The sequence below is a fragment of the Camelus bactrianus genome, chromosome 23 (genome assembly GCF_048773025.1).
Source record: "Camelus bactrianus isolate YW-2024 breed Bactrian camel chromosome 23, ASM4877302v1, whole genome shotgun sequence".
NCBI classification, from domain to species: domain Eukaryota; kingdom Metazoa; phylum Chordata; class Mammalia; order Artiodactyla; family Camelidae; genus Camelus; species Camelus bactrianus.
Window position 1 is genome coordinate 2,669,293 of NC_133561.1, and position 17,691 is coordinate 2,686,983.

Below are 17,691 nucleotides of genomic sequence, written 5' to 3' on the forward strand. Positions count from 1 at the left end.
ACTCGTCTACAGAAGAAACAGACTCGCAGACATAGCAAACAATCTTACAGTTACTGGGGAAAGGGGGTGGGAAGGATAAATTTGGGAGTTTGAGATTCCAAATGTTAACCACTATATATAAAAATAGACAAATTTATTCTGTATAGCACAGGGAACTATATTCAATATCTTGTAATAACCTATAATGAAAAAGAATATGAAAATGAGTATCTACATTATAACAAAGTCCTGGATATTTCACATGAAAATTATTATTATTATTATTATTATTATTATTATTATTATTATTATTATTATTATTATTATTATTATTAATTTATTTTTGCAGGGGAAGGTAATTAGTTTTTATTATTTATTTTTAGAGGTGGTACTGGGGATTGAACCCAGGATCTCATGCATGCTAAGCATGTGCTCTACCACTGAGCTATACCCTCCCCTCTTCACGTGAACATTAATGCTCTTTGGTACCTAGATATAAACACTCAAAGTCTGTGAAATGTGAAACGAAAACTCTAATAAAATAATTATCCTTTTAAATAAATATAATTTTGTTATTTTAATCTGAGATGCGATTATAATAATAATTTGTTTTGGTGAATTTAATTCTAAAACTATAGTTTCTGTTCATAGATTGTGTGCCGTCTATGTAGCTGTCTCCCTGTGATTGGAAGAAAGCAGGAAAGGTGCCTTGCGTCTCGTTAGCTAAGGCATCGGAAATCGGGACATGTAAGACAACAGTAGATCAATCTACTTCCCTTTTCTCTTTGATGACAAGACAGCCACACAAACACGGAAAAACCACAATTGTGAGATTTTGCCTTTGTTCCACATGAGCCACGTGCATATTTGGGAAATCCTGGAGGTCTGAATGTTTGACTTTTACATACTTGTAGGAAGTACAGTCATCACACTCAAGAGAGGATAATAAACCAAGAAAAATTAAAAGTATCTGAGTCACTTAAAGCTAAAAATCTAAGTTCATGAAAAGGTTTGTCTATTAGAGTCCAAAAAAAAAAAAAAAAACCAACGAGGCACCCTTTTTAGTATGTTTGGCCCAAATGCCTAAGAGCTGACCACACAGCCCATGTTTGCTAGTTGTAAATTCAGAATGCCGGAGAAACGTCCTGCTCAGATACCTTTCATTTTTGTCTCATCCCAATTTTTACCACCCAGGATTCAGACCGCCCCTGACAAATAAACAAAATGACTACCAAGAGCTAATTTTGTAACGAAAGCAATTTATATATAAATGTGTGACACAGGACATCTCTGGACCCTCTCCTGTAGGATACAGGTTTCAGGCCTTGATAGATGTCTCAGTGTGGTCCAGTCGCTTACTTGAATGTCTGAGATACTGAACTTTGAATGTTTTCACAGTTGTCACACTTGTAGGTGCTGGAGTGAGACATGGTGCCGTTCCTCCGTTGCTTTAGGAGTTTCCACCATCACACACTTTTCTGGATCTCAGTTTCGCCATAAAGGAATAACAACACTCACACCGCCTTCCTTGTTGTGTTATTGTAAATATCAAGGATAGCGGTGGGTTTGAAAGAGCTCTGAGAGGTGCCAAGCACTGTGTAACTAGAAGTGCTTGCTACTGGCACGTGTGTTTTCCTAGAGACATTGTAGGATTTATAATACAGTGTATCTTCTGGGCTTGTTTAATAATATGGAATTTAGAAGGTCCAGTTCTGGTGTTGATAACGTTCATTCTTCAACAGATTTCCCCTCGGTAAGTTGAAAATAGAAATTGACCTTTTTAATATACAAAGGGCGAGAAAATTGGGGATATTGACCAGATGCTGTGCGAAGTCATGAAACACGGACGCTAGCTGGAAAGGAAGTATGGGTGGAAAGGGAGTGAAAAATGAGAAGGGTTGGTAGAGAAGGAGAAATTGGAGGAGCCAAAGAATTGGAAAGATCAAAAATGTGGAGGAGGAGGTATTGTGACAGTGTTGGAAGAACTGAAGATCCTAGTTGGAGAGCGTGTGGGTCCATTTTGCCACTCCAGTGGTCCGCCGCCCTGACCTCTGCGATACGAGCATGGGGCTGCCGGGGAGTGGAGGTGGATGCCATCGGAGCTGCGGAGGTCAGTGACCCAAGGGACGAGAGTGTTGGATATACTGCCCTTGTGAACACCGACCGACACTAGCGCGATGGCAGGACCAGAGATAAAGAGGAAATCTGAGAGCCTGAGGCCCGGTCCCCCGTGAATGAGGAGGACAGAAGAAGTTGATAGATGGCAGCCAAGAGGAGTTAAGTAAACGAGCGCCAACACTGGGAACTTCAGTGTACTCAGTGTAGGTGTCCTACGTGATTAATCGGGACCAGTCCTGGGACGAGCCTGTGACCTCAGAATGGTCTCCCTCTGTGTCCTCCAGGGTCTGACTCACTTACTTAGACTTTATTTCAAAACGTTATTTTGAACACGTTAGCATCATCTTACCGGATTTATTTCTGATCTGATGACTTAACTGGGGAACAGATCACTGCAAGACAAAAAAAAGAGGCAGGGAGTACATATTTCACCCTTCTGTGACAGGCTCGCTGAGGGATTTAAGAAGAAGTGAGACACGGCCCAGTCCCTCTATTGTCAACGTAGCCGAGAAACTTAATGAAAATAGGATAACACAGAAGGGTCACATGGGTGCTCTAGGAGAAGGCAGACTGGGAGAAGTCTGGACAGCAGGTGGTGATGACAGTTTAGGGGAAATGAAGGAGCACTCAGTGAAAGGGAAAAAAGTTCAAAAAAAGAAACCGAAGATTATCTTCTAATTCTCCCCGTCCACCCATGCCGAGTCTACCACAGCCACACGGTACTTGGGGAGGCAACAGCGTACGCTTTCGAGTGCGCAGGTGAGGATGCTGGCGTGCTTCCTTGAGTCACGGCCCCCAGTCCACAGACAGACCCCACGAGCGTAGGCAACGTGAATGGAAGTTTCCCTTAATTTGTGTGATTGGGGGTGTTGGGGGTCACATTCAGGAAACGCCAGGAGGGCTCTGGAGAGTGCCCTGGCTGCAGTGGAACTTCTGACACTGTTTTGGAAAGGCTCCAGATTTGTCTTATCGTGCAATTTGGTGTGTTCCGGGCTCTGAACCAGCCGTAGGACACCTCAGGGCCCAGACTGATGGGCGGGGAGAGTCTGTTTCTTCAGTAAACGTGGAAGCTTCGATTGTGGCAAGACTCATGCAAGGTCTCTCGAGGGGCCCGAAGGCGGTAAACAGGACCCCACAGCTGCTCCTCTGAGGCTGAGTTACAGTCGCAGGTGGGTCCCTGTGTGGCACGGGGTGGGTTTGAGCCAAACCCACCAGCACGACTACAGTGGACGTTCTCTGTAAATGTGAAATGGTCAAACATGTCGCACCGGAAAGGCAAAACAATAAAGGTATTCGATGCTGCTTCTTGGAATATTGGAAATTCCAACGGTGTGTAAACTGGAGGAGAGTTGGTTTGAACCAGGTGCCACCAACTCCCGACTTTATGAAACTGGCTTCGGGCCTCATTCCCTCCGCGCCCACGCGGGGGCGACAGAACAGTCAGCTCACCAGGAGCTGTAGGAGCTGAACAAACGGTGGGAGGCACAGCAGGAAGGGACCTACGAACGGTGACCACTGCTGTTCTGGGAGGCAGCACCCCCAGCTGAGAAAGTCGACGTGAGAGCAGGCAGATGCAGGCTGACGTCAAGCCCTGCCACGGTGGTAAAGCATCTGTTTTTGCCGCAGAAAAAGGAAAGCGATGAAGCTGACACTGAGCTGTTACAACGACGACGTTAAACAAGAGGGACTGGCTCTTAATAGGTTCACAAGAAAACACAAAGCAGTACCATGGCTTCGGTGTCCCACCACTTATTTTATAAACGTCTGCGGACCCTGGGTCTGGCAGAACGGACAGAGAGGTACTGCGTGTCACAGCCCGGCTTCCCCACCGTTAACCGCCTTCGCACTGGGAATGCGGGCTGTGACGGCGCCTGAGGGAACGGACCCCCTAAGCCTCTACACATGCACCGGAGATTGTTAGGAATCGGGCGAGTCAAAGAATGCTAGAATAACTGAAAAAAATACTTCCTGGCTGCCTGTGTTACGGCCACTTTGCATTATCCAAAGAGGTAAACTAAAGAATGGTTCTGGAAAACATGTACTCCCCATCACCCCTGCTTAGCCAAAGCTTCTTAGACAGGTCGCCTTGGAATATTTCCCAGTTACTTTTTCCCTCTGGGGTCTCCAAAATGCCTTAGCCCCTCAAAAAAGTTAATTCTGTTCCTGGGTGTCACTAATGAGCTACTCCAGCTGCTCAGAACTGCCACTGAGCTGCTTGAAACATCAAAATTAAATCAGAAAATGCATCATTAAGAAACATTGATTTTGTGCTTCCAAACATGACTGAGTCCAGCAGAGGAATGAGATGATAATTTACTTTCTGTCACCTCCAGAGTTAACTGGGGGAAACACACACACACACGCACACACGCACACACACACACGGTTTTCCTGACAGGCAAACAAGCACATCACAGTCAAATCTGCGGGGCAAGGGGATAAAAGGGCAAAAAAAAAAAAAAAAAAAAAAAATCTTGAAAAAGCCGAGCTTCCCATCTCCTCCCACCAGCCTCTGTGAAGGATGACTTCAGCCCCTCTCTTAACTAATCCTGTCACTGTAAAGCCCTACAGTCATTCTTCCACACATGAAGGACAAATAAGCCGGAGAGGAGGACCCAGACGCTTTCAGTTTCAACGGCTCGCCAATGGTGGAGGAGGCCGGATGCCTGGCTGCGGCCGGCGGCCAATGGGGCGGCCGCTGCCTCCCACATGACTGGCTGCCCCGTCTTTCACATGGGCTGCAATTTAGTTCAATTCAGAACTGCAGATAGTACAGTTCACAGGAGCAGGGACGTCTGGGCACGGACGCCGGAGCTCCGCGCGACTTTCAGGAAGCCCTGCCCTCCCCCCCCCCCCCCGCCGCGTGCACAGGGGGACGCTGCACCTGCGCCGGGACGCGCTGGCCGGAGCCCCTGCTGCGGCCCCGGGGACGGGCACCGGCCCGACGACCGCCCGGACACGGTAAGTGTGCGTTTCTTTCCGTCAAGGGTGCCGATTAAAGCAGTTTTATGTCAGAAGCATCTGGCGCTGGACGACGCGGGCGTGCGGAGGGGCCCTGCTGCGGGCGTGCGGAGGGGTGGTCCGCCGGCAGGAAGCGCTCCCGCAGACAGTTGTTGCACGCCTGTCAGGGGGAGCAGGGGGAGCGGAAAATACGGGCCGGGCACGCCGGGGGCGGCCGCGGGCGGCTGCCCCCCGGGGCCCTGCTGCAGGAGGCGGCTTTGTTCGCAAGGAGCACCGGAGGCACGGGCGTGTGTACTTACTTCGCTCTTCTGCGCTCTTTCCGTCTGAGCAGACCTGGTCTGTCCCCAGGGAACATAAAAGACAAACTTTTCGGACTCCACTGCCGAGGGCGCCGTCCACCCTGCGGACGTCTGACAGTACACTGAGCGGCGAAAGGCGGCCTGACACCTGGGCAGACGCTCTCACCTCCTGAACAATGGCTTCAAGCCAGGGCTTTCTTTTTACTCATTTTTTAGCCACCACTTTCCAGGGTCTAACAATGCCAGGGACTGAACTGGTTTTCATGTTTTCGTCCGCAAGATGTGAAGGCAAGTCCCGGCAGAAGGGGAAGGCTCCTGAAAGCGGCCACTGTAAAGACAGGAGGGAGGGGCAGCCTTCCGTCTCAGCACCCAGCCTTCCATCTATAAAGATTTTTTTTTTTGAAATTCCTAATAGGGTGGAGTGAGGATGTGGGGGTGGGGAGGAAACATGCGGCAGCTTCTTTATAGAGGAATGCTTAGAGAATAAAGTAATTTTTTTTTCCATTTTTTTACTAGCACAAGAGGGTATAGTTAGAACTAAGTCACATTCATGGTGAGATTTTTTTTTTTTTGATGGAGTTTCAAACAGAAGCAACATACAAGCAGGTTTGTTTTTTTTTTTTAATTATTTATAAAATAATTGGAAACAAATGGGGGAGAGATCCTGGATCATCGCTTTCTTACACCAGCAATTCATGATGCCTTCCCTTCTAGAACCATCCAAATCCTTAAAAAGTTATCAGCTGAGTCTGCTAAGAATTGAAAAGGTAAATCACATCGATGTGATTTTTCACTGATGAAGATTTCGAACAGCAAAGCCTCCAGCAGCAAAAAAAAAAAAGGGAGTTTGTGAGAAAGCCTCGTCCTCCTGATTTTTGAAAGAAAATATCAACTCCATCAATTGTTGAAGGGACTTATTCAAAGGCTCCAGACATAACTAATTACGGGTGTGTCTGGAGCTTGTGTTCTAATTATAAAAGTCCAAGAGGTTTAGGATTCATATTTTTTTTTAAAGAGGACTTGGACACACGTTTTCACATAATCTTTTTTAAATACACCATTTTTTTCTTTGTCTGCTCTCCTGCTATCCACACCTCCCCCACCACCGCCCACTGTGTGCCCAGACACCTGAAGGCTACACATAATGATCAACAGAGCCCCAGGCTGTCTGGACCCCGGCCAGGTCCCCCCTCCACAATCAAGGAGCCTGCACGCATGTACGCCCAGCCTGTCCCCCTGCTCCGTGCAGATCCGGGATGGAAGTCTTACACACACTGCGGAAAGATTAAAGACAACAGTATCCCCTTTCTCTTACCCCAGACAGCCTCGATTTTTAACCCCTTCACCGCCTTCAAAACCAAGTCGTCTCCTCCGTGCCAGCGCCAGTCCCCGGGGGACCCTGCGTCTCCTGCACCATATTACACAGATTCATACGCCTCATTTGGTAGAGAAATCGCATCTCCACAGACTCACCAGGGTATTTTAGGATTCAGAGCGGGATAACTAAACCGAACAGGATCTGCTTGCACAGGAAAGGCATTTTTGAATGAAATGAAGCTGTATGAAAGCTGGAAAAAGTCAGAGGTCTGTGGCAAGATTCTTGCAAACCTTGCAGAAGGTTATGCCATTTCTGATCATGCTGTTTCTTAAGCCTCTCTGTCTCTGTCTCTCTCACACACACGAACACACACACTCACTCAGGAGACACACTCAGCCAGACACATTATATCACTCTATCACAGAGAGACCCAGGTTTGCTGGTGATGTCATCACCCATAAAATTTCGCCTTTGTGGGCAGTATTTTCAATCACCTAATCGCCAGTGTCTGCTGGGTGTCTGTCCATAGGAAGTTCACATGTTTGTGGAGTGAATCGACCCCCACAGGAAAGGACTGTTTTATTTGTAACCATCTTTCTCTTGAAGACGTGTTCTGGGGCAGTGTGGCCATGTTCATTAAGATACATGCAGTCAGGCGGAGTTTCCTGGTTCTAGGAAGCTTTATTAATGTGCTGGCTGAACGTTTCAGAGGTGGCTGAATTTCAGTGATGTAAATAGGATGTAGAAATGGTGGGCATTTTGAAATCATTTGGATAAAAATGCTACAGTACTGATAATTTGTTCTGACTTGGTGACTGTTATTTGCCACTCAAATATTTGTAACCTATTAAATCATTTTTACTAGTTACGCATTGCATAAGGAAAAACAGAGACAAATGATTCAGAAGTGATGCTCATTTCATGTGCTTTGGGGTGAACGAAAGTTGGATTAAAATTTTGTGGGCTGGTACAGCGTTTGTATGTATTTCCAAGTCTATTTTGTGGGTCTTAGGCGGAACAGGCATGCACCAAACAAGTCTTCAGATTTTTAGTGACGTGGATATTTAAGTACATGGTTTTGTTTTACTTAGCTGAAACAGAACCAAGTTCAGTAATTTTGACAAAACACATTGCCACATCGGAGGCATAAACATAGAACAACTGTGTATACACGGCGTCCCTTAATTACCGAGTTTCGCTGTATAGTTTAAATTAATTTCCATTAATGCAGAAAGATGGGATATACGTACCAGTTCTTATCTGTCTAGTGTTTGACACATTATTTTCTTAATTTTGGAATTTGCTCTTAATACTTCTTTCTTGTGTATTTTAAAAAGGATTAATTTTGAAAGGATTTGCGAATCATGTGTATATGAGCAACACAATTTACACGCCAACACACAAATCACTGAGATTAATTTTGCTGGTGTATTGTGTGGTGGTTTTAAAACAAGTGAAAAAGAGCTTTTTTTTTGGCTTTCATGTTACTACTACTACTGAGAAAAATATACAGCTTAAAGAATGAAAACATTTTGTACTTAGAAAAAGCAAGCTGCACAAGTTAGGTGACATTCTATGGGGTAAGACTCCAGGCGCACTGATAAATGACTTTTCTGAGAAATTCTTAGGCCTGACGCTGTAATTTTACATAAACAGTTCTTCCCAAATATAGCAGAGGTCTTGCCTGAGGATGAATTATATAATTGTTTTATCAGAGATTAAAAAAATGAGCAAATAGTTGGACTTAAATTTCACCTACTTTCTAAAAACAAAACATGACCTTGCCCACTGGGGATACAGGTTACTAAAAAGGCATCTTTCAAAGAAAAGATAATGGACTTGATTGAAATAGTTGAACTACGTAACGCCAGCTCAAGAACAAATGCTTTTTCAGAGCGTAACAGAGAGAGGACAATTTGCTACAGTGCAGTTTATTCTTCTTACACAGCAGTAATGATTTATTTGAAATGGCAGAACAAACATAGTAAATACACAAAAGCAACCAATGGTACCTTATGTCAGGGAATCTTATCAAGATTCTTGTGTTTCCTGTGTTAGAAGAGACTGAATTCAGCTGTTTATCTGAAGACTTTAGTTAAAACCAGTCTCTTGCTTAGCATGTGTTGACAGTGTAATCCTGTGTTTTTGTACATGCATGTAGCACATTTAGTATACATAAGTCATGTATTTGAACACAGGATTGTGACCAAAAATTGCTGTCAGTATTGTATTAGAACCAGAGTTTTAAAAACGCTCTCGAGCTAGAACACTAACACTTTAATATAATGACATTTGGGCTGGGATGCCAGCTGCCCATGTCCACGCTAGCAGAGGGGTCTGCTCAGATCGTGGCTAAATTAATGTACTGTTGATGTAATTGTTGCAAATAGCCTCCTATCAAAAACATTTTAATTACATCATAACATATGACTCTAATTTGGCAAACAGCACAAAATATTTTTTTTGAATATTCTCTGTTTCTTACCATTACGAAGATGATTTCTAAAAGTAGGCTCACATTCATAATTTCTCTTGATGGGAAGAGAGTTTTTTTTTTTTTCCCCAAACTTAGCCTTTAGGCATAGGGTTTGGAACTATTTTGAGCAGATGCCCGGGCACTGCACGGAGAATGCCCTGGCACCTCGAGTCCCGAGGATGGAAGAAGGGAAACTGGTTTGGTTGCTTCGTGCCTCACATTTTATCCTTCCAAATGCACATGCAGACTGCACTCAAGATCCACTGGAGTGGAAAACGATCATTTTCACAATTTTCAAAAGGTCCACGGTCCTGGTGATGCCCCGTGAGGGAGACGTGTTGGAAGGGTGACCGAATGTCCCGCTGCCTAACACTCAGGGACGCCCAGGGAGGCGCTGGGGTCAGATGGATGCATGAATCACAGATAGGAAATGAACTGTGTGTCGCATGTTTGGAGGCTGAAAAAGAAACATTGGGGATATTTTCCCAGAAACAGATTTGGGGTGGATTTCTGGCACATCTTTTTAAACATCGAGCTTGCAGTTCAGCTGAAATAACTTTTTATCTGTATAGCTAAGACCAGATGGCCCTGATCTCCTTTCTTATTTAGATGAGACTTTTCCTTTCAATAACATCTTTCTTCCTGACCTGCTTAAAAATTCCAGCAAATGAAATCAGCACAGGATTTTCAATTCTAATTGACCACGTGCAGAGGAAGGGCCGGTGGGGAAGTCAGTGGAGGCATTGTGAGCCTCACGGCCTCGGTTTTGTCTCTGTGTTTTTCCCTTACTCGCCAGTCTAAACGAATCGCAAATATACAATTTTTACTAACATTAATATAGCTGCAAGATCAATCCTCAGAGCACATTCCTCAAGTTGGCTACTCCTGCCATTTTATCACAAGTCATTTTATTTTAAAAAGTTATCATGCACTTCCAGAGTCACTCAGCTAGCTGGTAAGCCATTTATTGGTTAAAAAAATAATGCACTGAAATACTGGCATAATGGTTGAATTAAGATGAAAGAATGATGGTGCTAAATGTGTTTTCCTTGCCACGTGAATAAATCGTAACTATGGGAATAGATACATACAAACATATATATATCTATATCTATATATATCTATATATAGATATAGATATATATACACTTTTAAATTTACCATGAGAACACCAACTACCTAAAATTCTTGCTTCATTATGCATAGAGCGATTATCTTAAGAAAACTATTTTTCTGGACATTTCACTGGACTTGGATTAGGAAAAGGCACCAAACACTGAAGATGCTCTGCATAGTTGGTGTATCTCAGCTGATCACACATGCTATAAAAGTGGGCATTTAAGTTCTCAGTTTTTTTTTCTTTTCGACAAGTTCTTAACTCAAATAATTTTCTTCCTAGTTTATGACAGCAAAGAGTCAAAGATGTCCTCTTTGTTAAAAATTTAATTTTAGGATGGTAAAAATGTTAGAGGGAAACAGGTTTCATTCTGATACCAATGCTGATTGTTTTGACTAATAACGATGGAAAGAAACAGGTACCAAAAGGGGACGCGTTTTGGAAGATACAGACTAGAGAGAAGAGAAGCTCTGATTAGCTGTCAGTGTGATTGAACCCCCTGGCCTCACAGCAGCCCTGCCCCTGTTTGGAACCCTTTGCTCGCTTCTCCTTTAGGTAAAACCTTTTATCTCCAGCCAGTCTACTAGCTGTCAGCAGTAGGGTGCCCTGTCAAAAGCCACACTAGTGGAATTGTTCAAAAAATGCATCTTGTGACTGATAAGATCACTTGGAATTTCTTTGCATCCAAATTGTACAAAACCTGAAATGTGATTGTCATGGGATTCACCACCATGAAGGCATGTTCTAAAGCATCAACATATGAAGTCAATTTGTTATGAATCTTGTCATTAAATTTTCAAGATTGTCAAATATATGTATGTATGTATATGTACTGCATATATGTATATATACACATATATACGAGTCAATTTGTGTTATCAGAACATTAGTACTCTCATGCCATTATGCACAGGTGTTGATTAATATGTCTCTTTCATATTTGGTGATTTTCCCAGTGATTGGTAAATTATAAAAATCCATTAAAAAAAAAGATATGAAGGATTTAGCCAATTCTCTTTCCACTACCCTAAGTGAATAAAATGTAGTTAGAAACTGAAGTCAAAATATAAACAGAAAATCTAAGTATAATACAAGAGTCCCAGGTATTGAATGACACAAATTTTTAGCTTAGTTTTGCTTTTAAAAATAACGGATTTTCATTAGCAATGAAACTAGTCCTTGATGTGGGAGGTGATGGATAATGGAATCTTGGGGAAATTATTTTAAATGATATTGGTGTTGTGATGTGCAATGGGTGAAGCTAAGATATTCAAAACAGGTAGGTGTAATAAATAAGAAACAGAAGCCTTAGCTCTCCCCGTTTTGTCTTCTTCCATGTTATTCTGAAAAACAGTCAGGTCTGGCTCTGCAGACTCAGAGAGAGTCACACGTCCTGAACACGTTGGGGCATTTTTACCTCCGCGGGGCCCTGCTTGAGGTTTGCTCCTCTGCCCGTCTGCCTGTGCATCCTGGATGCAGCAGGTGAACAACATGGGAGAAAGCGTGTCTGTGCGAAGCTGTGTGACATGCCTGCCTCTCACTCTGTCCCCTTCCTGCTCGTAAGACTGTGGGGGGGCCTCAGAGACAGAGACCCTTGAGAAACTCAGGCCTCCCTGGGGTCTCCCGGGAACCTTCTGCGTCTATTTTTATGCTCCTTCTAAAGCCCCCTTCCCCAGACTCAAGCACACATCCAAACCCTCGAGATGCCCTTCTGCTTAGGGAGGACTTGGCCTCACCCTCAATTTGGCAGCTTCGGTTCATCTCAGAGCTGTAGATTTTTAAAACTGTGTATTTTTAAACTGAAGGAAGTAGGGCTAGCCAGGCACACAGGACATTAGAAGGGTCTGCGTGGGGGCGGAGGCTACTCTCGAGCATCCCCCAGCACTGCAGGCTCGCGGACCGAGTCAGTGACTGGATGGCTCCCGCCCGCAGCGCGTGGCCTGTGCCCTGGTCGGGCTGCAAGGGTCCCCTCGGCCCGGGCATCTCCATCCTCCCCGCCACGCTTGCGGGGCTTTGTTTCCTACAGGGAAGTGACTGTTTTCACTGTAAGGGCCTCACTTCTCTTTCAGGGAAGGTTGAACTAGAGAAACAAAACCCAAGTATGAGAAGAGATGACGTTTGTCAGAATGTGAGCCTATGAGGTGTACCAGATAATCCCCAAAGAGGAGATGTCAGAATAGGTGATTAGAGACATTTTCATCGCCCAGATGGAGTATCTGGAAGCCTGGACGTAAATGTAACCTCTCTGTGGTGGGAAACCAGAACCAGACAAAAATTCCACCCAAGGTTTTCAGGAGCTAAGCTTATTGCTTCAGAAACATTCCCTAAATTGATTTGCCTTGTTACCAATAGTCACTTATCAAGACATGATTCGCCCATATTGGGAGAATGAAGCTCTGGCCGCTGCCCTGGTTGTTATAAGCCACTTGACAAAGCATCTCTGGCCCTGAAAGGACTTAAAGATTTAAGCTGACAACAGGGACGATGGAGAGATTCATTCTTCGGTGAGTCTAAGGACAGAAGAGGGTTAATTTTTCAAATTGCTCTGAAAAGGAGGGAAAAGATGCAAAAGAAGACAATAAAAACCTAGGAATAAACGGCTAGTGACCCGGTTGTGTTTATGGACTGTGTATCTTGAAAAGAGGAAAAAGTCCGAGCCGTGAAGTGACACTTCAGGGGTCGTCTGGACCTTTCCCGGAGGCTGGAGTCTGTGGCGTCACAGCCTGTTCCGGCTTGGTCTTGACCTCTGCTCTTGACCTCTGCCCTGCTCACGTCTCCTGGTCCAGATGCAGCGCTATGGCAAGTGCTTGCCCGTAGTGGACACCAAGTGCAAACTGCAAGTTGTGAATGAATGCAGTATGTTGAGAACATAAATCATCCAGTGGCTAGCATGCTCACGGTGCAGAAAAGCGAAGAAGGTCTGTAAACTTACATCCACTTCCTTCTGTGATCAGCAGACAGTGACTGCAGCTTTTCATCGAGGTGCAACTAAAGCTCCAGTGCAATTTACATTTAAGCCTGCTTGGTACGTGGGCTGTTCTGATGAAGTTTTGCAAGAATATTTGAAATTATGATTCCTGTCTAAACCAATTCTCTTTGAAGTAAACACAGAAAAAAGCGTATATAATGATTTCTTTTAAATTTTCACGTGGGCACCCAGCAACGCACGAAGCTGCTAGGTTTAGGTTTTGTTTTTGTCTCTTTAAAAAGAATCGATTTTACTTTTAAAAATTGCATTAACCAAGAGAAGAAAACAGAATTCCCGAGAATTTTATCCTGAAATATAGTAAGACTTTTTTATTCTAACAATTCTATGAAGTGTGTTTCTGTATTTACATAGCGTTGGATAAATATAGGAGAAAAACAACGTGTGCATATTCATTCATTGAAATTTTGAATAAAGTTGCCATGTTTAGGCCTCTGAAATGTAGGTTACCTTGCATAAAGCATCTAAGAATTAACTATCCAAACATAAAAGGAGAAAATAAAGCTATTCAGGTATCAGAAAACATTTAGAAGATTTGGGATTTTATTTGATCTTTCTGCTGAATGTTTTGTTTAGCAGCTAATTCTCTAAATTACATAAATTTACTCATTTTAAACATAAATTTTGAAGTCTGAAGAGAATGAAATCTCTAACATATGAAGAAAACAAAAGTTTCAAATTTTCACTAGAAGTCATATATAAACATGTCTGTTTTAGCTAGAATTTAAAAAGTAGAAAAAATGTCATGTTTAGAAGTATTTCAGACTACATAGAAAAGCAAAATCAATCTAATATACATCCTCATCTTTCTACCACCAAGATTTATCATTTTTCTCTATTTATTCCAAGCCATTAAAAAAATAAATATATACAGTTGAAGACTCCAATTCTTTCCCCATTTCCTGATGACCCTCTGGCTGTGGAAATCATCATTATCTTTTACTTACTAGGTCATTTTTCACGTCTCCATTTTTATACTTTCATCACCTATTTAGGTATCAAAAACAAAACCAGAAAATGTACAAGGTGTCAATAATGAAGCTCCTAAATTCACTGTTTCTAAATTTACATTCAAATTATTGGAAATTTTTCCAACAAACATCTTCATTGGAAACAGTATTTACTTTTTTTTTCTTTTTTGGTTTAAAAACCATAATGCTGATTCAACCTAAAAATTGAGTGAAGACATTTCATCGCCTTGCCTCAGCAAACTTGCTTGATTGCAGAAATTGGGGAGAAAATATGCCTCCTACATCCTTTTAATTCAAATTTTTAGAATTGAGTCATTTAAATGTTAACCGTTTCATGTTACATAAGGGATTGGCGACAGGGTTAAAGCTTAATACTTCAATATTATCTCCATTGCTCTCATTTTATTATTTTCATAAAGGAACATGTGTTACAGGTAGCTTCGTGCAGGGTTAATTTTCATATTTTATACTCTCGTAGCATCTTCTAAGGGTGTTTGCTTTAGGTTATTCTAAGGAGCCACCAGAGTTACCTCTGCTTTGATCCGCTGAGAAAGTGTGAGCAATGTCATAGTTAAAGAAGCGAGCACTGACGTTGGGGTGTTTTTTGCCTTTTCTTCTGGAGGCAGATTTCCCTTTAAAAAGAAACAAAAGCATTTCTGAAAAAGTGTACTGAAACCGAGATCCTTGTTTGAACAGTCTTCCTGTGGATTTGCATGACCTGTGCGGTGGCGCATCGCCTTAGCACCCGCGTCACGCTCAGAAGTGTCTCTGAGGGCGGCAGGGCAGCCACCTCCGCCGGCACCTTTAGGGTCCCGTGTTGTCCTAACGTCACCTGCAGAGACAGAACTTCAGAGGTGCACCTAGGTGAGCCTACATGCATTCTCCACCGTCATTTCCTTACTAATTCTTTAGGCAACGAAATATCAAGAGATACCTACAGTCAATTTAAGACTCAGGTCAAGGTCTGAATGCCTAAAGGGAAAAGATGCTGCGAAACACCTGCGTTAGGTACTGAAGACCGCTCCCCACCAAACAGTGCTCAGCTTGCATCTATGAACCACGTGTTCCTTCCAGATTGGACAGCTGGTAACCGCTGGTAATGTTTACTCCAGGCAGTATTGAGGTTAACGTAGTCTAAAGACAAGGGCAGACAAGTATGCAAGACTCCATCTTTTTTTCTTCTTTCTTTTTTTAGGTTCAAACCAGAGTAGATTGTGATAATACGTCATCACCATGAATAAACATCATTCCAGGTCATTTAGGTGCTTAAGAAAACGACACAGTGGTTCTGACGGCACCATTTCTTAAAGGAATATATTGCTGTACCGTGCATTTAAAATGTATTTCTTCTGCAAGTTAGTATGCCAAATCCTTTATTCAAAGACACCACACATTTTTACTAGAAAACGAATTCAAGAGTGTGGAAAGCTGATCGTTCAAGGCTCCTCTCTTACAATAAGGCAGAAAGAGCTGCCAACCTGTTGGCTAAGTATTTATTCAACTCTTTCTTTCTCTTTTGCTCAGCCCCCTGTCAGCCTCATTGGCCTTTAAGCTACCAGTGTTCTTCTCCCCCAGATCACTTCACAGTCAGTGCTGCGCACTGGGGTCATTTTTGCTCTTCTTTCTCCCACACTCTGGTCAATTCATTAACTACCTTTCAGAATTCTTACGTGTTGCTCATTATAGCCACACAGCAAATAAGAGCACTGGGTGAGGAGTAGGAAGGTGTGTTACTGAATATCTGATTGGCTCTTTCTGGACCTCGATTTCCCTGTCAGTAGTCTGGGGAATTAGGGCCAGTGGATCTCCAAGGTCCTGGGACATACATCTGCATGATTCACTGAGATCGAGAGTCTGAAACTGATGAAAGCTGAGCTCTCGGAATGATCTCAGTGGGTTATACATGTGCCAAGCGGTCCATCCTTTGGAAAATGTAGTCACGCTCACTCAAGACTATTCCTTTTAAGTATTTAATTTTCACTTTTTAAATCCCTCTGTGGTCACACTTTGATGCCTGTATGTGCCTTCTGAAGGGCATTCACCATCTGAGTCTGCTGGCCTCCTGCATGGAGTGCCATATGTAAAACTGCACAGCTTAGGGCGCTCTGGGATGATTCTGACCTTGCATTTTACTGACAAGCCAAGAAAGGTCAGGGAACAACATGATCACTTTGTAAAGATCCTTTTTGAATGGCATATTTTTTGCAAGCTCTGCAAAAATCTGGAACCACTGGGTTGCACAACAGAAGAAGGGATTTGCTGCGGGATAGATCTTAGCTGTTGGTACTGCAATCATAGGCTGTGACTCCCGGGGTTTTCCAAATGCTGACTGAGTCGTTAACACTAAGAGTTACAAAACAGACACCCTCAAGGCACCCCCCAGTTACTGCATCTCATGTTAGCACTGCCACTGTTTTAATGATAGAGGAGTTTTGACCATTGAGAGACTGTTGAGGAACTTTGCCATCATTTTCATCCTGAATTTTAGCAAACAGACTCAGGTTCCTTGTTCATGAACAATTTAGGTAAGTTATAAAGTCTCATGCTAATTCTGGCTATGCTCTAGGTTTAAACTAATTTATAACCGTGGTGTATGTATATGAACTTCCGCAGGGATGAACGTAAAGAATTGATTGTCATACTAAGTGAAGTAAGTCAGACACTGAAAGACAAACATCACAGGATATCACTTATCTGTGGAATCTAAAAAAAGATACAAATTTTATTTACAAACCAGAAATAGACTCACAGACATCGAAAATAAACTGCGGTTACCAAAGGGGACGGAGGGAGAGGAATAAGTTAGGAGTTTGGGATCTGCAGGTCTAACTACCATAAACAAAACAGATAAACAACAAGGACCTGCTGTACAGCACAGGAACTATATTCAATATCTTGTAATAACCTGTAATGTAAAAGAATCTGAAAAATAAGATATATAAGTATGTGTATGTATGATTGAATTGCTTTACTGTACACCTGAAACACACTTTGTAAATCAACTATACTTCAATTTAAAAAAAAAGAAATTGGACTTAAAGTTTCAAATGTCAGAATCAGGGATATTAACAATAATCGAAGAATCAAGAATGTACCATGAGAATAAAAAAGAAGTGCAGCGTGAGTTCTGAGAGTCCGTGGAGGAAACTGTCACACCAGGCGAGCTAAATAATAAACGTAAAATGAATTTAAAAGCTCACTTGAAATGTAAAGAGTTATAGCTACACTGAGGGTTCTCTTCTACTGAAGTCTATACAAAAGAGTTACCTTATTCTTTTAGGAAATTGTAAGCAACAGCGACTCAGATCAGCTCACAAAGCAAATAGAAACTGAGTTTTTAAACGTATTTGTCCACCACAATTATCTCTGCCCCTAGAATAGTGTATAAACACAGACTAGATCCAAATAAAATCGCTTTTGCAGATATCCACGGCGTGCAAAAATCAAGCGTCCATAGTCATCAAAC

General features: G+C 42.8%; 1 long non-coding RNA gene across 9 annotated transcripts in view; it reads left to right on the forward strand.

The window, feature by feature from the left end:
* Positions 1-351: 351 nt before the first annotated feature.
* Positions 352-17,691, forward strand: part of LOC105070017 (uncharacterized) — a 72,425-nt gene continuing 55,085 nt past the window's right edge. Inside the window, exons 1-2 of one of the 9 annotated variants that reach the window (XR_012501774.1) lie at positions 357-5,058; positions 12,338-13,293. This is a non-coding gene — a long non-coding RNA (uncharacterized LOC105070017). Of the gene's footprint in view, positions 5,059-12,337; positions 13,294-17,691 lie in introns of all 9 variants that reach the window. The other 8 variants (XR_012501772.1, XR_012501776.1, XR_012501778.1 and 5 more) reach the window with 8 other exon arrangements.